We start from the raw sequence: 21245 nt of genomic DNA, 5'->3' as shown, positions 1-21245 counted from the left end.
GCAGATATATATATGTATATATATATTTGGGGATATATATATGTATATATATATTTGGGGATATGTATATGTATATATATATTTGGGGATATGTATATGTATATATATATTTGGGGATATGTATATGTATATATATATTTGGGGATATGTATATGTATATATATATTTGGGGATATATATATATGTATATATATTTGGGTAAATGGGTAAATCTATCATATACAGAGATCCAACTTCATGACCTCAAAAGTTATCAAAATACTTATTTCATATATACTCGTATAGGATACAGAAAGGCTAAGGATTTCTGTAAACTTCAGAGGTTTGACTAAAGTTGGTGAGAAGGCTATGAAATATGTGAATGTAACCTTTGCCTATTTCCATGTGAATCATTTAGTTTCAGAATGTTTGCCCTGGAGTGAGTGAAGGTTTGTATTTCCTTCTTGTCAAATTGCCTGTGAACTGGGAGTGAAAGAATGATGTTTGCAAATGTCACTTTTAATGCCTGTCTGCTGGATCCCAGGCAGCTGCTTTTATATATTTTAACATTTTGAAGCCTCTGAAGGTTTGTGACTATGAGCAGTAGTACATAGAGGTGGCCTTAAAAAATATTTGATGATAGTGTATAGAGATTGCAGAAGGAAAGATGTGAAGACCAATGCCATTCCAGTTTTACTTAACACTAGAAAGCAAGTAAATAAGGGAATTAATGCCCTCATGCTGCTATTAAATAATCTCAAGGTAAGTGTTGTTGTTGAGGTATTTTTCTTCCCAGCGTTGTTGTATGTCTTTTCCCCACTCCTGTGTTTACAACAGGACTGGCTGACATTTGAGATGTAACTTCTTCCAGGAAACTTAGAGACTCTGGGTTATGACAGTGATCTCAATAGGAATACATTCTACCCAAGAATGACTATGTTAACATGGTAAAAATAAGCTCTTGCTCTCACAACAGCAGATGATAGAGGAAGGGTTAAAATTCTTGCCACAATGGTGCCTACGCCTCCAAGAAAAAATTCTAATCTGCTTTGCATACATTTAACTTCAATAAAACTTGCATTAGGGAATAAATTTTATGAATGTGGGAGAAATAAAATGACTAGATTCAATTTTAATATAGTAAAAATAACTTTTTGAGTGTTTACTCTTGCTAGAAATTGTTCTAGATACTTTCTATGTGTTATCTCATAACAGCTCAACGTAGTAGGGACGTTTGTTCTTCCCCTGCTCCAGAGGACTAAACTCGAGGCACTCTCTCTGAAAGTTTGAGTCTACTTGGAGTGAATACAAATGAATTTAAAACTATTCTGAAAGTTTACTGAGCTAAAGATCATGCTTAAGCTCACTTCTTTCCTTTAGCTACATTAGGGATTCCTTCAATCTAGAAACCTCTGTCTCCTGGAGCTGATTCTTTTTTTTTTTTTTTTTTTTTTTTTGTGAGACAAGGTCTCACTCTATCGCCCAGGCTGGAGTGCAGTGGCATGATTTTGGCTCTCTGCAACCTCCGCCTCCTGGGTTCAAGCAATTCTCATGCTCCAGCCTCCCAGGTAGCTGGGATTACAGGCATGCACGACCATGGCCGGATAATTTTTGTATTTTTAGTGGAGATGGGGTTTTGCTCTGTTGGCCAGGCTAGTCTCGAACTCCTGGCCTCAGGTGATCTGCCTGCCTTGGTTTCCCAAAGTGCTGGGATTATAGGTGTGAGCCACCATGCCTGGCTGAGCCGACTCTTCTTGGTATCACCCCTCCTGGGTCCTGACCAACTCTCTTTCTCCAGAGATCCAGATTCTCTGAAGTTAATAGCCTCTTCTATCACTATGAGAGGGAGGATAATACAACTATGAATGATGGCTTCAGCCTTCTAATGGGCAGGTGGCTAGTGTGTAATCTGCTGGTGGGTTAGATTCATTGGAGATTTCAACAGGGAGGTTGTAGGATTGTAGGGCAGCCCTTATAATATCCATCAACTCCCTATTCTTTGGTATGTGACATCTGCTGCAATGACAGCTTCAAGTTGAAAGCAGACTACCACCTTTAAGACCCTCTTATCTAAACATACTGAAGCTTCCCCTGCTGGGTGTCTTGAGAGGAATGGTGTTCAGTCTTTGGGTAGATACATATTGCATAGGGAAAGTAAATACAGTGCAAGTGAGCGTGGCTTGATGGGAATTAAGCTCCAAATAATAGAGCAGAGCAGAACAGTAGCAGCGGTCAAGGATATACTTGATGAAGGCTACAAATGTAACAAGCAATATCTGCAGTACGGAGAGGAGGAAGGATGGCAGCTGGTAAGGATTTGCAACCAGGGCAGCAAAGCCCAGATAGGGAGTAAATTCAGAGGGGAGCCCCCAAATTTTCAGTGATGTACGAAAAACAGCAAAAAGCAAAGTAGAGATAATGGCCTAGATATCACTGCTTGGAAAGGATTTATTTTCTGTTTGAGAGAGAATAGTGGTCAAAACTAAAATCGCATTTGTTTGCTTTATTTAACTGAAAGATTCTATTTATTAGTATAGTCAATGCAGTTAACAATTTAGCAATGAAACACAATAAGTTTTTCTTAAAGAATTCTTTTTGGGTTCTATATTTTGAGTAAAAACCATAGCTAGCTACTATGAATTATATCAGATTTACTTGAATCTGAGCAATTACTCTTTAGTTATTGGACCAGTGTGTAGCCTGGGAAGGACTTTCCTTGATCTTGTGTCCCTGGTTCCCTTCCCCCTTGAAGACAGGAAAGAAGGTCTTGAAAATGTAGTAAAACACCACCAGAGAGTTGGATTATTTTCCAATATTGAACATGGAAAACTGCAAGTTGCTGTTTAGACAAGATAGTATTCTATTTGCTTGAGTTGGGGCAGAGAAATTTGCTGGAGGTGTGTTTGTTTAATGTAGCTATTGGAATCTTTGGCTTACACTACTTAATTTCATAGCTGGGAATGTGGTATTTCCAGTAATTTGCAAGAATATGTCAACTAAGCATTGCCAGATCTTATGGCAGGGATGAAATTTACATGTATGATCAGAGTATTCCACTTGAAACACTTAACCCATTAGGACTAGAATATTTTTTCTTTTTTTTTTTTTTTGAGATGGAGTCTCACTCTGTTGCCCAGGCTGGAGTGCAGTGATGCAATCTTGGCTTACTGCAAGTTCTGCCTCTTGGGTTCATGCCATTCTCCTGCATTAGGACTAGAATACTAAATAACCAGTTTAAATATGCTTTGTTGGCTATCAGTTTATTTTATAAGCTGCTTTAAAACTTCATGTGAAATATATATATTTAAAGACACAGCATGCTAAAGAAATAAATGGTAGGAAAACCCAAATGCAATCTAAGACTTCTGTTTACAGATAAGCTTTAGCAAAAATATTTATTTTTTCCCCTCCTATTTACATTCTGTGCTCTACTTAAGTACTCAAAATATTCATGAGTTTAGAACAGTGGGTGCCTGTTACAGTTTTTTTTATGAAGTGCATTTGTTATTCAAATTGTTATAGTGAACCATCCTTCATGAGCTATTTATGTTCATTTTAATAGGAGAAGAAGTACCCTGTCTCATTCCATATAAATTTCTCTTTACAATCTATCAAATGCAGAAAGATGCTTGAGATTAAAAAAATGTGTTACTAATATTAGTGAATGTCTGATGCTTGAAATATTTAAGAGACTTTTTGGACATTTTTAATTACACTCCCCTAATTGCTCTGGGAATTGGCAAAGAGGATGAATGATAGGTAGTGCTTCAGGCAGTTGTCTCCACGGTCCCTTGTTCCACTCATAAGGATGACTTATTTTATAAGGAGATACAGGTCAGTAAGCAGAAAAGAGAAGCATTAAAAAGGAGGTGGCTCTCTAAGAGACGGTGATGCAAGCATTCATTTCTCTATTCATTTAATGTTTGTAAACTTTGCTAGAGACACAAAGTAGACATGGTTCCTACCTTCAAAATGCTGACAGTCTAGTCAGGGAGTTAGGTGTGTGATAGAATGCATTCTTCTTGCTATCTCCCCTTAACTTTAGCTCTTTGTACAGAAAATATGTTCTTTGCCCCCATAGATTCTCCATGCCTGCCAAGAGCCTTTGGTCATGTCAGGCCAGTGCTCAGCTCTTTGGTCATCCAGATACATGAAAAGGGCAGAGGGTGAAACTGTGGGGCTTGACAGGAAAGGGGAATGCCCTGAGTTACAGGAACTAAATAGATGTATTTGATTAAATGTTGGGAGAGAACAGAGGAGAGAGTGGGCATGAGGTAAAGCTAAGATGGTGAAGAGTTTTGTTTGTGTTTGTGGTAGGTGGTGCAGAGCATTTTAAAAGGGGCTTCAGAGAAGCCAGAGAGAGGCTATGAGAGAAATGCGGAGGAGAAAGAAATGGGATTGAGAAGTGGTGCCCTTTCTTATAAGTTAGATTCCCTTTTAACGCTGTTAGAAGAGTACAAGTAAAGTGTGGAGTTCCATTTTAGTTTTTTTGTTTCTCTTTTTTTTGTTTGTTTTTGGTTGCTGGACTCTGATTTTATATATTTGATTGGACCATGCAGTACCCTGGCTTTGCTTAGGGTTATATCCAAAATTTCATTTATGTGGGGCAAGGAACTGGCAGAAATAGACCTTCAGTATAAAAACAAAAGGTGAATGTCTTTTGCAGGTCAGTAATAATGCAAGGGTAGGATGAGGTGGGAAGATTTGTGTTGTGTGTGTGTTTCTGTGTGTGGGCGCGACTCTCACCCTTTCTCTACTGTTCTGTTGCCAAAGTCTCTAAATTGGTCTCCCTGCCTTCAGAGTTAACTTCAAAAAACAAATCCAGTTATGATTTTTTTCCTGCTTAAACTCTCTATTGCCCACAGGATATGGCCAAACCTCTGAGCAGAACCAACAAACCCTTCAATTTCATGCCCAATCAACATAGTAAGCACAATTTCTGACCATTCCTTTAATAAGCACACAGGTTGCAATTCCTTTGAACATCTTATTGCCCCCTAACTTTCCTCACCACAATTTTTACTCTTGAACCCTTGTCCCTGATAATGCCGTGAAGCTTCTAGAATGATCATTGGTTTTATAATTGAGGAACATACTTCTTTGCTCTTGTCTTGCTGTCTGGTTTTATAATGACGAATCAGGCATGCCAGACTGTGAGTTTAACTTTATCCCGACCTAGATTAATTTCCTGGACACTGTAACTAGCTGTACCGTTACGCTAAGAAACCTCCCTGTCCAAGGAAACTTGGTGGGTGTAATAAGCTTTTACTGAATATCATTTGGAGAATAAAGTGTGGGCTTTATATTTTCCCAGAATTTTAAAAACTATTTGGGAATGCTGACACATTGCAGACCAGCCCTCTTGTCGTGGTGGTATCCTCCCAGAATCCCTCCCTTCTCTGTGTTAGTAGTTGTGTAAGGAAGTGCCTGGGCAGGTGACCTTGGTTCTAGGGTGTATGGCTTTCCTGCATTTCTTCTTCTTAAGACTGTTATTTTTTTTTTTCCAGACACGAAAAAGGATCAGCTAGCCCAGTGCTTGGCATCTATAGATGCTGCTATGTTATGCTGTTTCTTTTTGTCCATTTCGGATCACTGGAAGAGTGGCAGCACCTCTTCCTATGAGAGGGAAGGTCATTTCTTTTGAATTCTGAAAACTCTCTTAAATCTGGTCCCATCAGTGGATGATGGTGCTGATAGCATAAATGTGACAAATGCGTTAGGGTTATAGCAACTCTCACTGGCCTTACAAATTTATTTTTACATCCTCTTGCACTTAGCTTGCAAACAGGAAGCAATTCCTTCACTTTAATAAACCAGGTGGATAGTTGCTTGCTGTGGGGCTCGGGAAGACAGTTTATATAAAACCAGAGACAGGTTTGGATTGGACACCCATCAAGCAACAGCATCATGCTTTCAGCATAGGAACTGGTTCCACTGTAGTTTTGGTTTAAAAATATTTGTTTCTTCATTATAAGGGAATTTTCTAGAGTTACATTTTTAAATATTGAAGTTTCAGCTTGATAAGCTCATAACGAGTAACCTGTCCTTTAGATCTGTGATTCTCACTTTTGGGGGCTTGTCAGATAGTAAGACAGGTTGTAACACATAGTAGGGCCTGTGAAGTTGTCTGTAGTAGCATAATTCTCTTTTTCAATGTAAATGAATAATAAGGCAATGCAGGTACTATATTTCTGATAAAATAACTTGAAGAAATATGAGCACTAGTTGTGGGATACTTAATATTTCTAGTTCAGGTGGTGATGTTGACTTTGTTTTTTGAGATAATGGTCTTCCAAACAATGGATATTTTTAATCACGCAGGAGAGAGGGGTGGGGGAGAGAGAGATATTGTGTGAGTGTGCATGGTGGGAAGGTCATGCTCACACATTTGTTTTTTAATTTATTTTCTCCTAATGATAATACCCATAGAAGTCTTTTTCTTTGAGTAGCATTGAGATTAAAAAGGAAAAACAGGTTTTCAAGTTAAATATACCTGGGATTAAATCGAAGCTGTGTCATTTACTGGCTTTCTGACCTTTGTTAGGAAAACTTCTTGAGTGTCTGTTTACATACCTATAAAATATAAGAAAAATACACTTCTTGAAGGAGAACTGTGAACTTCACATTAAATAATGTATATTTGCTATTTAGCCCCATCTTGCCACAGGCAGATGATCAGTAAATGTTTGGTGAATGAATGAATACAACTGTAACTGAGTTGAGATGCTGCATAGGTTATAGACTGTATGTGTGAACAATATATGGCCATTTGCTGAGCATCTCTTAAGTGTCTCATACTCTGGGCTAAGCACTGGGGCTACCGATGTGTTAAGTCTCAGGCACTGCCTCAAGGAAGTCACAGACTACTATGGAAGGCAAGCCCCCACACTAAAGATCATAGGATCATGCAATAGGGACAATGCTCTGGGGCATAACAGGAGTTATGGGAGTGATGAGAAGCCTATGTGGGAGAGCTTCCTGAAGGGAGTGACCTTTGAGCTGTCTAAGGACAGACAACTGTGAATTACTTTCATGTATCAAACATGAAAGTGATAAAGAAAGTGGAAGCAAGGGAAGGCTCTTAGGACCCGAACCTTTTTTTTTTTTTTTTTTGAGATGGAGTCTCACTCTGTCACCAGGCTGGAGTGCAGTAGCCACGATCTCGCCTCACTGCAACCTCCGCTTCCTGTGTTCAAGCGATTCTTCTGGCTTAGCCTCCCAAGTAGGTGGGATTACAGGCACCTGCCACTGTGCCTGGCTAATTTTTTTGTATTTTTAGTAGACACAGGGTTTCACCATGTTGGCCAGGCTGGTCTCGAACTCCTGACCTCGTGATTCACCTGCCTCAGCTTCCCAAAGTGTTGGGATTATGGGCGTGAGCCACCGCGCCTGGCTGGAAGTTTTATGGATCAAAACATTTTCCTTTTTCATGGAGTTCCTGAATTCTCCTTACTGTCCCTCTATCAACACAGGAAGATCCAAGGAGGAGAGGGGAGATTGTAGGGCACACCATTGAAAAGCTATGACTCCCAAGCTCTATGTTCTGGATGGCCTCATCAGGGAGGCAGTGGTGTATTGGTGGTTTTCTATACCTGGGGAAGCCTTGCTGTTGATTTCACAGGAAGTGAAAGCAAGGAAAGGGCAGGGCACATTGACAGTGGTGACACTCACTGCTTTAGAGGTGAGTGTGATTGGTATATCCTCATGTAGCTACCTGGCATTGATAGTCAATGTGCACTATGCTCCTGCAGATTGATGGGAGAGCATTTGAGACAGCAAGATGGCAGCCACACCGCCACACTGGATCATGAAGGCTCCTCCAGGCTATGTCCTGTATCCCAGTGATTCCTGCCTCTCTCCAAACTGCTCTCTTCCAACAACCCCTGGCAAGGATATATTCTCTGGGAAACCCACCTGCACCAAAAAAATACAATTGTTTCTATCAACAGAATGCAAGTCACTCCTTTGCATTCCTGGGTGGGTGGAATCTCTGAGGCTTCAATTACCAAAGCTATGCAAACCGCCTCTTTTTAAGATTTCCTTAGAGTACGTGCTGCACAGGGAGAAGAAGATGCTTTGTGAAAATTGGACATTAAAATTGCCTTGAAAATACATTTATAATTGCATATAAAACAGAAAAAGCATATGAGCTGTGTGGTTTTGTTTTTAATTATCTATTTTTTAGTAAACATTCCACTAAGATTTCAAGAAATAAAATCCCGCAGCCTCGTAAATGAATAAATAAAATATGAGACATAATAAAATTAGATGATATAATGCATATGCAAAATGGGACAAGAGGAATATAAATAGAAAATACATATAGTCTTGTAAAACTAACATTGTGCTCTTTTATGAAATAAATATCTCTAGAATATTATAAGCAAACAAGTTTTAAAACTTAGAAATGTAGTCTATTATTTTATTTTAGGTTTCATGTCTAAACATTAACATATTTATATTTCTTTTTGTTTTTATTAGTCCAATGAAGCAGGCTTCAGCTAATTCCCACAGCCTAAATGTAGTCTACAGATGCTATCTTTTCATAAAGAAAAAATAAATTTATATTTAACAGTGTGGCTATATTATTTTCAATGAGAGGAGTTTTATTGTATTGGATTTTTTTATTCCTGTAGCAAAACAGTCTCAAAATCGATAAAACAGCAGAACAAATAATGAATAATATGTAGAAAAGTAGGACACTTGGCATTAATTCGTAGAGAAAACAGGTCTGCTCAAACACAGGTCTGAGAGGCATAATTAGTGGTAGTCACTGTGTGAATGCTGGAAGGAGCTGTGACTGATTGCTGTCCTCCTTCTCTTTCCTCCTGTACTTCCCGGACTCTTGTGTCAGCAAACACTGAAAAAGCAAATAAAAGGGTTGTTTCAGCGGTTCTGAGAGACAAGGCCAAATGAAGGTCTAGGGTTAATGGTGACTGAATTTCTGAGTCCCCTCAGACGATGACAAGCACAGCAACAAAGTGTACGTGGAAGTCAGCTCCCTTCCCTGGAGCAGCTTCACTTGGGGAAATGCAACCTAAAATATAAAAATGGGAGGGCCAATCCAACAATCGTGGCTTCCATGTTTGTTGGTGACATTTATATACAGTAGCCCCTCCTAATCTGAGGGGGATATAGTCCAGGGCCTCCCCCACTTTCAAGACTCCCTAGTGGATTCCAAGATCCATCCCAGTGGATGCCTGAAACCGTACAGAGGACCAAACCATATATATGTCTCACACACACACACACACACACACACACACACACACACACACGATGCTTTCCTGATCTGGTAACCGAGACAGCTACTAAGTGACTAACAGCTGGAGTGTTTACAGTGAATACGCTGGACAAAGGGATGATTCTTGTTCCAGGTGGGACTGAGTAGGATGGCATGAGATCTCATCATGTGACTCAGAACGGTGCACAATTTAAAACTTATGAATTGTTTATTTCTTGGATATTCCATTTAATATTTTTGGACTGGTTGGCTTCAGGTAACTGAAACCACACAAAGGAACACTTCAGAGAAGGGGGCCTCCTGTATCTCAGTAACTGCTACTTGTGGGTCTCATTAGAATACTTCTCCATAAGCTTGCCTGTGGCCTTGAGAGAATCATGCTGGCCATTTATGATAGTAGTGGTGAAGGATTTTTATTTATGGAATTCCTGATATCTTAGTCAGCATATCTAGGACAGAGGTAGCAAACTTGTAGTTCCAAGATATATTTTGTTTAGGTTGCATAATATTTTTAAAGTTCTTGAATTATCCTTCAATATTTAAAAACTGGGAGATTTCATTTTAAAAAAATCCCCCCAATTTCTGGATTTTCTTAACAGATCAGAAAATCTGGCAACGGGTCCGTATTTTTTCCAGCTAGAGCTAAGCAGCAATAGTACGTGTTATTTTTTGTTGTTGTTGTTGTTGTTCTGAGACAGAGTTTCGCTCTTGTCACCCAGGCTGGAGTGCATTGGCACGATCTCTGCTCACTGCCACCTCCGCCTCCCGGGTTCAAGCAATTCTTCTGTCTCAGCCTCCCGAATAACTGGGATTACGGGCACCCACTACCACACCTGGCTAATTTTTATATTTTTTAGTAGAGACAGGGTTCACCATGTTGGCCAGGCTGGTCCTGAACTCCTGACCTAAGGTGATCCACCTGCCTCGGCCTCCCAAAGTGCTGGGATTACAGGCATGAGCCACCGTGCCTGGCGCAATAGTACTTGTTAAATCCCTACCCAGGTGTGTGGTTTCTAGCTTGCTAGAATCTGCCCTGCTCCCTGATATATGACTTCCTACCTGTTTCTTTCCTTTATGTTGTTTGCTTTTGTGCTTTTGGACCAATGAGCATCAAAGTGGCTGCATACTAGAATCAGCTGGAGAACTTTTGGGCCTCAGCTGCACTCACCCCCATTACACTTGATTAAATTGGTCTGGAATGGGGTATTTTAAATAGCATCTATGGTGATTTTAATGTTCAGCCAAAATTGAGAAACTATGGCCCAGGGAGTATAGACAGCAGGCATTGGTCATTTTCTCATGAGTTTCCCAGTTGAGCCATTGCTTGACTTTGTGATCTTCGTTAAGGAAATTTGTTTCTTTGTTCTCCCAAGGAGAATTGATCTACTGTTTTCTTCCTTTAAATTTCATAGCACTTGGGAATTCATCGGGGCTCATGAAATTCACAGATTTTGTTGGGGGTAGAAGATGAATCAAGGATCTTGCCTTTCAAGCATTTACAAATGCTGAGGATCACAGTTTTAATGTTCGGATTTTCTCCTCTTCTAAAACACAATGTGGAGAGTTGTAGTTTACTACCCTTGAGACCTCTGTCTCTTTCTTTCTGGTGCTGTACAAGGTATGGATTTTTTGGCTGAGCAGAAGGGGATGCATCTGTAGAATATGATCACCAGGTCCACCTTTTTAATGCCCATAAAAAGACGGGATGACAATTTAAAGCCTCATCTGTCACAAGCGTTTTCAATCTTGCCATGATTTATGAAATACTTGTAAATTACAATCACGCCAGCCCATAACATCCTGGCAGCTGCTTCAAAAGCAAAACACTCACCCAAAAATATGACCTATAGGTGGGATAAAAGTTTCAGAAAGGGAGTGTCGTTTAATAGGCAGGTGCTATTATCATGAGCTTACAAGGGAAAGTTTTTTTTAGTAAGAAATGTTTCTTTTCCACCCACGGGACTGGTTCCCTGCACAAAGCGTGGTGAGGGAGAGTTCTGGCTTGTAGTTTTCTGTAGATCCTATGAGTGAGCTACAGTTCCAGAAGGATGTGTCAGAAAGAAAAGGCAAGAGGAGAATTGAAGTTCTCATTAGAAATGCACTATCCAAGGTTCTGTTCACTGTGCTCTATGCCTCACTTGCAGACGTGTTCCAGTAGCCCTGTGCGAGAAGACAGAAAGCTTTGCACAAGTCAGGATGGGTCAGTTTGACATGTGTGTAATGGATTGACAGGTGTTTAGGATGATAAAATAGTAAAAATGTATGTGTGTGTGTGTGAGAGAGAGAGAGAAAGAGCGCGAGAGTGCACTAGAGAATGGCTAGGGTTGTGTCCAATTGATTCTTGTACCAAAACTTTCATGTTAAAACACAGTGACTTCTTTAATAAACCTTGTTGACAGAGAACCATACTCTTGGACTCTGAGAGGAAATTTAACATTTAAGATTCCTAAAGTGCTCTTTGGACATGGATTTGCTATCATCTTAGACTTAGATGTGATCAGATGTAGAGAATTTACCTCAGCTGTATTTACAATGGAGTGATCTGTTGTAAGGGGCAGGTGTGTGTGTGTGTGTGCGTGTGTGTGTGTGTGTAAAGACCAAAGATCCAGAATTTTAAGACAAGATGCTGCTGCTTACAAGACCTGAATTACAGAAAGAAAGGGGGGAGTGCATGAACCAGGGGCCAGGAACTGCCTTGGCCCAGTTTTTTAACACATCAAAATGACAGGTTTTCTTTTACACTCAATCAGCCCTTCAAGCTTGGCCTTGTGGTCAGCTGGGGAGAAGGAGCCTCATGGCACTGAGGTAGGAAAAAGCAGACAAAAAGACACTGAATAGGGGAAAGAGAAGGCAAACTTATAATAAGTTGCCAGACTTCCAAAAATCTATTTGAAAGGGGCATATTTAAAAGGAGTACTGATAATATATATTTGAAAGAATGCCAAATATACATTTGAAAAGAGGTCGGATATACATTTGAAAACAAAGGGAGGCACAGCATTTGTTCTGGAGAACAAAGAGGATTATGACATTGAAATTCTATAAAGGGGTCATGATTGTACAAGGAGTAAAATCTGAAAGATATTTTTGGTTAGTTGACTTTTTAACAAGATAAGACGTTCTCTGCATTATGGAAGACCTGATTTCTTCTCATATTCTGTCTTAATCATCTTGGCATTCCCCTTCATGTAGTCTGACCCAGAGTAAGTGCTCAAAGAATACATTTTGATGAATGATGTTTCACTCATGGGCAGAAAGAAGTTAGATTTAATCAAGAGAGCACTTAATTATTTGATGGAAACCACTGTGGGAGAGCAATTTTGTTTTATCCTCTGACAATGTTGAACTTTATCTGAGCCCTGTGTTTCCAGAAAGCACTGACAGTTAAGATATCCCATCATATGTTTGTGTCCTGAAAATGGCTGTTGTCAAAGAAAAATTGCACTGAACGAAATTAAACAGGCAAGGAAGGCTTTATTCAAGACTATTGCAGCAGCGGTCAAGACTATTGCAATAGGGGAGAGAGATGGAGCTCAACTCTGAATATAACAGAAACAGCTGGGAATCCATAGCCAACAGGCAGGGTGAGAAAGTCCGTGGATGGAAAATTACTAAGAGGAGCTTGATTAGGCATGAAGAGTGGGGAATTCTTGTTGAACTGGTTTGGCAGGATTTTTGCTGAATTGGGCTCAGCAGGCCAAATTTCAGGCCTAGTTGAGAAGAGGGTTCAGAGGAGCCTGACTAAAGTTTGGTTGAGGAGGGAGTCCTTGTCACGGCAAAGAATCATCCTGCCCTTGTCTCTTCTTGGGTAAAACCCACCCCAGCCTTCCTCATGGCTCCTGTAAGACTGGCAAATGCTGAGCTTGCTTATCTGCCTCCATGAAGTCCTACATTTCTTTCATTGTCTGAGATCTTCCTCATTAATAAGTATTCTTATCCCAACAACCTGAATAAAGTCATCTCCTTGGTTGACCGGTGCTATTTGTCTTTCACAGTTTTGGTGCTGTGTTTCGGGCAGGAGCAGAATCCTCACCTTTGGAACCCTGTTCACTCCACCCAGGTAACAAGGCTTCTTGGAGCACTTTGTGCTGTTTCTGACTGGTGTTTGGGTACTCCATAGTGAGTCAGACTCTACCTTCCCCAAAATGAATCCTAAATGATACCTTTTGTGTATAAAGCTGACGTCTGAGATTTCCAGAGGGTCCCTGGAAAATCACAAAGAATTTGTTTTTTCACCTTGTAAAAAGAGAGGCACTAGAAATAATTAGGTTTATGTGATATGTTACTATAGACGAGTTGCTCAGGAAGACTTGTCAAATCAGAAGAGGGGCATTGTCTTCTCTAGGTTAAGTTTGTAAGAGTAAAATATTAACACAAATAGTTTGGAAATTATATGCTCTCAGAGAAGTTTCTAGAGAACTGTCAATGCCCTTGCTGTCCATGATGTTTCTATTTATTAATATCTGAGTCCTGATACTGCTTTACTTGATAATAGACAACAACAGTATAGTATTATCATTCATAGATTCAGTTACTTTTTAAATGTTAACTTAGGTACAACTTTACTGCTTTAATTTGAATCTAACATCTTCCAGGCCAGCAGGTTTCAATTGGGAATTTACATCACTTATCCCTGCAGTTTTATAAAAATACAGAGGTTTACAACATACTCAAGGCTTGCTGAATCTCTTTACTTGATACTCTTGATATAGCCTTGGTATAGTCTTGTGTGTGCTTTTCATATTTATGGTATGTCATGTCTCTGAATTATTATATGTCAAGATTTTTTTCTCTGTAAAGATTATGTTACATCTATTTTTTTTTTTTTCTGAGAAGGAGTCTTGCTTTGTCACCCAGGCTGTAGTGCAGTGGTGTGATCTCGGTTCACTGCAACCTCTGACTCCTGGGTTCAAGCAATTCTCCTGCCTCAGCCTCCTGAGTAGCTGGGATTACAGGCACGTGCTACCGTGCCTTGCTAATTTTTGTATATTTAGTAGATACGGGGTTTCTCCATATTGGCCAGGCTGGTCTCAAACTCCTGACTTTGTGATCCGCCTGCCTTGGCCTCCCAAAGTGTTGGGATTACAGGCATGAGCCACTGCGCCCGGCCATGTTAATCTATTTTTATAAATTAGATGTAATATCCACTTTTTCTTGAAAATTAGGTTAAACATTATGCTTATAGATTTTATTTTATTTTTTGAGACAGAGTCTTGCTCTATTGCCCAGGCTGGAGTGTAGTGGTATGATCTCGGCTCACTGCAACCTCTGCTTCCCAGGTTCAAGTGATTCTCCTGCCTCAGGCTCCTGAGTGTCTGGGACTACAAATGTGTAGCCTGGCTAATTTTTGTATTTTTAGTAGAGATGGAGTTTCACCGTGTTGGCCAGGCTGATCTTAAACTCCTGGCCTCAGCTCGCCTCAAAAGTGCTGGGATTATAGGCGTGAAGCACCGCGCCTGGCCTAAAACATTTTTTAGATTGACTTTGTTTTCTTTTTTCCATGCCTCAGAAGTAACTTATGCCACAGAAGTAATTTTTAATTCTTTCATTTTACTTCAATATCTGGCTACAATTCTGGAAAGTGGCATTTCCAATTTTCCTCCTTCCTGTCTGTCTGACTCAGCATCACTGAGAACTAAAACCTGACTGCCCAGATCCCTTTTGGGAACTGTTGTCTTGCAGAGGGCCCTTTCCCATGCTCTCTGAGGAAGCCCTGCCAGTTGAAACCTGTCAGCTTGAAGAACTCACTACAGCAGCCAACCACACGTGTGTTACATTTCTCCATGGACAAGCTGCTGACTGGGTCACTAAGGAAGCCTAGTGCAGTGAATGGGTCATGTATGCCCTTTTATGAGGGGTAACTAAAACTGGTGACTAAATAATGTCACCAAAAGCACTGACATCGTACCTCAAGAGCTTCACAAACCTCAACTAGCTTTCACTGCTGCAGAACTGAAAGACCTTCCTCCACCGATCTCTTAGAATCCACCAGAGTGGTTATTCTCAGAGTTAAACTCCTCCTGGCTCTTTGCTTTACTACAACTTTTTATATACTTTTTTTTTCATGTTAGGGATCTCTCTTTTAAGATGTCTGATCTCCAGGAGCTGAAAACAACTGACCTTTGATGCCACCTCTCAACAGATGGCTCAGCTGGTTTTATAGGAACAACATCCATAGGAATCCTCAAGAGACTATTTCTTAGGCCCTATTTCACCTCATTCTGGAGGTTATAATTGCCTATGAGTTGTTCAGCGATTAATTATATTCTTTTTGATATTTAATATTTGTTTATGATGAGGATGGATATTAACTGAAAATCAATGAATATAAACATTTCGATCAGGGGAAAAGAATGCAGATTAAGGCTGCTTCCCAAATATATATGTGTAATGTCATCCAAATATCACTGCAAGATTACATATTCTGTCTCTGATGAGACAGAATAATTTTGTTTCCCTTGAAATCACGAGATCACTTAAACTACAAGCATTCATACATACATATGATAGGTATATAGGTGTATACTAAGTAAGTGTCAAATGACAACTACGTTAAGCACTGTGCCTGGTGTTAGTATGCAACCAGATGGACAGGTTTAATTTCTAGCGGCGAAGACAGATGATAAGCAAGTGATTAGATGGTAAATAGGAGAATTACAAAGGATGATTTTCAGAAGAAAAAACCAGGATGATGTGGTGTGATGAAGAATAAGAGGAGTAGTTAGGACAGTCGTGGAAGGCTTTGTGGGGAGGTGACACAGGCTGCGGCCAGAAGATTGCCCATGAGCCAGCCATGCATGCTATAGAGAGCCCATGAGCCAGTCACGCATGGTATAGGGAGAGGAGCATTTCTACCTCTTCCTGAGCTCTGGTAGGCATACATGCTGGATTAAACAATGCTTTCCATTGCTTAGCAAGCATTTTTTGTCTGATGTGGCTAGCAGGCTGCTCTCAAGTGTACATTTACCTGCCCAAATCTATTTATACTGTTTTAATCCATATCTGTTTATAATGGTTGTGTTATTGTAAGTATGCAAACTGATGAAATATGACTTTGGAAAAGGGTCATTTCTGTGAAAATTAACTTTATTTAAAAAGTGTTTTTTTTTTTGGAAACAGGGTCTCACTTTGTTGCCCAGGCTGGAGTGCAGTGGCACGAACACAGCTCACTGCAGCCTTCACCTCTGGGCTCAAGTGGAGCCCCCTTAGTAGCTGAGACTTTCACCTTAGCCCCCTGAGTAGCTGAGACTACAGGTGCATGCCACCACACCTGGCTAATTTTTTATATTTTTTATAGAGATGGGGTTTTACCATGTTACCCAGGCTGGTCTCAAACTCCTGAGCTTAAGCAGTCCAACTGCCTTGGCCTCCCAAAGTTCTGGGATTACAGGTGTGAGTCACTGATAAAAATTAGCTTTAATGCTATGGAAAAAAATTTTCGAAAGTCAACTTGCTAAATATTTTCCATCAGACTAGGTGTACGTAAGACAATTGCCAGAGTTGGAATAAAATTATAAAAGTATGGGAGGATTTTGAACTTAGATTGCTTAATAAGTGTCTCTATGTTTTCTCCTCAGTTAGAGAAATTTAAACTGGAAATGTTTATAGTACATGAAGTGCAGTATCTGAAGACAGACAATGCAAAACTGTATAAAAAGCCCCCTACAGCCCCAAAAGTGAGTGTTGGCCCTTAACAAGTGACTGGTAGAAGAGTATACATTCATGTTTTAGGTTTAAAGAAAATGTGTAATCTATATGCGTATTTTTTTTTTTAAATGTTTTACCACTTTAACTTTTTTCTTTAACAAAACCCGTGACCCAATTAGGTCAAATAAAGAAGACTTCTACTATATTATTTTCCTCACAAAAATAAGATCATACTATTCATATTGTTTTGTAAACTTTTTCCTATTTACTATACTCTGAACACCTCCCTGTGACAATAAATATGTCTATAATATAGTTTAAGATGCTATTTCATTTCATTATGCGACTGCACCATAATTTTTTTTTTGCTATTTGTCACGGTCAGATACTTATAGGGTTTCAAGTTGTCACTCCAGTGATCATCCTTATATACACATAATTGCACACACCTTTAATAATTTTCTTAGGATAAATTCCTAGAGGGCAAATTTCTGTGTTGAAGGTAGGCACATTTTTAAAGCCTTTAGATTTATGACCAAATTATCCTCCAGTAAGGTGAATTGTCACATTTTTTTTTTGCAGTGAATATTTCCAAAATTCCCTGAATGTTTCTGACACAATTTGATAATCAGACAACAGAGTATGCTGTTAAAGATTATGTGCAAAGAGAAGGCTACTGAATTCAGGCTGCTGGAAGGACAGAATGAAACAATAAAACAGCATAGCCTCTAATACATACACAGTAAAGTCATCGTCGTCTGGTGAAAAGCTTGTTTTTGCCAATTAAAGCATTTATTTTGAGTGAAAAATAAAAAGGAATAGAATCTCTGAGCCATTTTGTCATCGTGTTCTGTTACTCTTTCTTGTGAGAGTATTTTTTGGCCACCCGCACTTTTAAATTTAAAGGCTGCACATCAGAGAATGGGCAGCAACCTTGCTTGAAGGAGCAGTCTTCTTTATCAGCACACCCTGGCTCTCTTTTTGATGATGTCTGTATACAAGTTGTAACTTTCTGTTCTTTTCTTTACTATATAGTCACTTTAAATGCCATTTTTTGAAATGTCTGTTAGAGAAAAATAATTGCATTAGTTACAAACACCTAGACACAGCACAAGCCCAGAATGATACAGCAGTCAGATTTCACACCTTTCCCTTACATAGCTGTCCCTGGATGTCTTTTGAGCTGATAATTAGGTTTCCAGGGCTTTCTTTCTCATTAATGGCCCTGGTACTGTCAAAACCCCCATTGAGAGTGAGATTTATTTAAGGTAGAAATTAAATTCCAATATATAGAGAAGAGCCAGGAATTCCCACCACATCATCCAGTGATAATGGCATCTTTTGCAACTCTGTGCCCTGAAACGATTCAATAAGAGCCTCTTTATTGTTCCAAACTCAACTAATGACTTTCAGATTTAAAATTCTCTATGTCAGTTGTAATTAATTTATTATTTACTTGCTCCATAGCTTTGGATATCAATGCTGGGCCATTTTCTGGAGCAGAATCTCTTAAGCACTGGGGAAAGGGAGGATCCTGCCACTTTTGAGGACACTCTCCTGTAGTGTTGGGAAGAGAACCCAGAGATGGAGTCCTGAGCTTAATGGGCTGTAGGCAAGTGGAGAGGGGGGCATTAGGTTCTGTGGAAGCACATAGGAGTGACCTAATTTCAGGGCATCAGAGCAGGCTCTTTAGAGGAGGTGACCCTTGTCCCCAGCCATGAAAAATGAGTAAGAATGATCTAGGCAGACAATGTGGGCAGAAAGAGCCTGAGAGAGAGAGGAGGGCTGGGTGTTTTGGAGGAACTGCCATAGGGATAACCAGGGGGAAGGGTTGTTTAAGGAGACAAAGCAAGTGGCTATTTGTGAAATGATCTGAGGAGATCACGCAGGATTCTCTCTCCAGGATTCTCTTTTGCTATTACCAGCTCCACCATTACCTGCCGTTAGCTTCATCAAATAGTCACTTTAGAAATTGTAAAGTCTTTCTTGTTTTCAAGGATCCTTGTGAAATGGAGAACAATACTGGGAGGAATGAAGGAGAAGAGAAGTATTGTTGAATTTCCTATGGGGACCCAAATTCTGTTGTAGTTGCTATACACATACGATCCCATTTAATTCTCACAACAACTAATTATAGTCTTGCATATCACCATCATTTATTGGATAAGGAAACAGAAGCTTATTTGCTGAGCCATTGTCAGAGGTCATATGCCTGGCAAATCATTTAAGGACAGCACTTTCAAATTTTTCAGCAAAGGCATTAACAGGGATGAGAGACTACCTTGGTATAGGGTATGGGTAGAAAGTAGGGTCTTGGAGAGTGGCTAATGACAGTGCTGGTGGAAATGGAGTATCAGTTAAAGAGAAGATAAGTAGAAGAAAGCCAAAAGAACTTCTTACAAATTTTCCAAGTGCATTTGCTCATCTACCTCTTATTCATTTATAAACATTGATTGAAAATCTTCTATGAGACAGGTGATGAGCCAGGTGTTGGAAAGACAAGGGCAAGCTGTGGCGGGATTGTTACTCTTGGAGAATTCACAGTCTTGTGAAGATAGGAACAGAGGTGCCTTACAATTCACTGTGGAAATGCTAAAAAGGAGGTCCACCAACTCCTTTCATGTTTATGGAAGTCATAACTACTTGAAAGAGTCAGGAAATAACACTGAGATGGGTCTCAAAGAATTATGAGATTTTTTTGCAGGGAGGGGAAATAGGGAAAGGCACTTGAGGCAGAAGTGGCAAGGGTGAAGGCATCCATTTGCAAAGGGAAACACTGTATATGCAGAATGGTGTGTTCAGTGTGTCCAAGAGGGAGGAGGGAAATGGAATAGGAAATAAAATTGGGGATCAAGGCTGGGGCCAGGTTGTGAAGGGCTTCAGGAGCCATTCCAAGGAGTGAACTTGATCCTGTAAGGTTTTTAAGAAGTGAGTGAGAATGATAGTAACTCTAGTAGCAGTTTGGAGGACATATCTAAGGAGGGAAAAGGCTGTTGCCATGGCCATGGAGTGCAGTTGAGGGTATGAGTATGCAATTTTAAATAATCCTTTGTATTTCTTTAGATTTCTAAAAATCATAAAAGCAATTCATGCCCATTATAGAACATTCAAATGAATACGTGGACGTGCACATAATATAAAAAGGGGAAAGTTCACCTCTTCCATAAAAATAACCTCAGCTTAGTGATATAAATCATTTCTAGACAGTTTGCTTTTCCTACACACACACACACACACACACACACACACACACTCATATATGCATATCCCCACAACCACTTATTTGTGCAAGCTGGACGTTGATCATATCTTCCTAAGGCTCACAGGTGTCTACTGAGCTCTCAGCTGTATGAGTCTGATGATCAGGACAGTGATGTGGGATGGACATATGGATTTGGGAGGCATCCCTATTTAAAATATAGAAAGTAAATGTGATACACAGGGGGAATTCATAGTGTGGGAAGAGTGGAGGGCCAAAGATAGAGAATTGAGAAATACTACATTTAAGGGGTTGGCAAGGAAAGATAGTAGCATAGAGAAAGAGACTGGAGAGTAGGAGGAACATCAGGAAAGTATGATATTATCAATGTTCAAAGAAAAGGAGTTTTAAAGAGGGCGCATGTGCTCATTAGTGTTAACTGCTGCTGAGAGGTCAAGCCAGTGAAGGACTGAAGACTGTCTATTGGATTTCACAACAAAGAATTTCTGAACTCTGTCTTAATTTCAGCCCTCACCATCACTAGCCTGGATGTCTATAGTAGCCTCTTAGCTGAGCTGCCGGCCTCTGATTGATTCTTCACATTGCTGCCAAAATAACCTTTCTAAAATGAAACCCTGTCAGTCCTCTTCTAAAAATACCACGATAGTCTCCCAGTGCTACAAGATGAGGCCTAAACCTCTTTAGAATGGCACGAACATCTTAGTTCTCATCTTCTCCACTCTCCACTACTTCCAACACACTTTAAGCTTCAGTGGTGCTGAATAGTTTATACTTCTCTGAAAAACATTGTGAGTTTTCATTCCTCTGTCTTCACAATGTTATGTCTGCCAGGAATGCCCTTCCTCCTTTATCTGCCTAGCAAACTCCTATTTCATCTTCGAAACCCGACTCAGACATCACCTCCTCTGGGAAGCTATCTTTAACTCTCCTAGCCTGACCTTGTCCTCCAACTTTCCTTCCTTTTGTTGCATATTTCACACGGTATTATGAATTTTGACTATATTTCTGTCTCATTTACTGAATTGTAAGTTCCCTGAAGGCAAGAAATGTATCTTTTTAAAACTTTTACTTTAGGTTCAGAGGTACATGTGTAGATTAGTTTTATAGGTAAACTCATGTCACAGGGGTTTGTTGTACAGATTATCTTGTCACCTA

At 39.8% G+C, this 21245-nt stretch overlaps 1 long non-coding RNA gene across 1 annotated transcript in view; it reads left to right on the top strand.

Annotated features, from left to right (window-relative positions):
- Positions 1 to 17894, top strand: part of LOC134739203 (uncharacterized) — a 48253-nt gene extending 30359 nt beyond the window's left edge. Inside the window, exons 2-3 of the long non-coding RNA XR_010125789.1 lie at positions 13219 to 13283; positions 17453 to 17894. This is a non-coding gene — a long non-coding RNA (uncharacterized LOC134739203). The remainder of the gene's footprint in view (positions 1 to 13218; positions 13284 to 17452) is intronic.
- Positions 17895 to 21245: the final 3351 nt, after the last annotated feature.

This window comes from Pongo pygmaeus, chromosome 2 (genome assembly GCF_028885625.2).
Source record: "Pongo pygmaeus isolate AG05252 chromosome 2, NHGRI_mPonPyg2-v2.0_pri, whole genome shotgun sequence".
Taxonomy (NCBI): Eukaryota; Metazoa; Chordata; class Mammalia; order Primates; family Hominidae; genus Pongo; species Pongo pygmaeus.
This window is presented reverse-complemented; position numbering and strand designations above follow the sequence as displayed.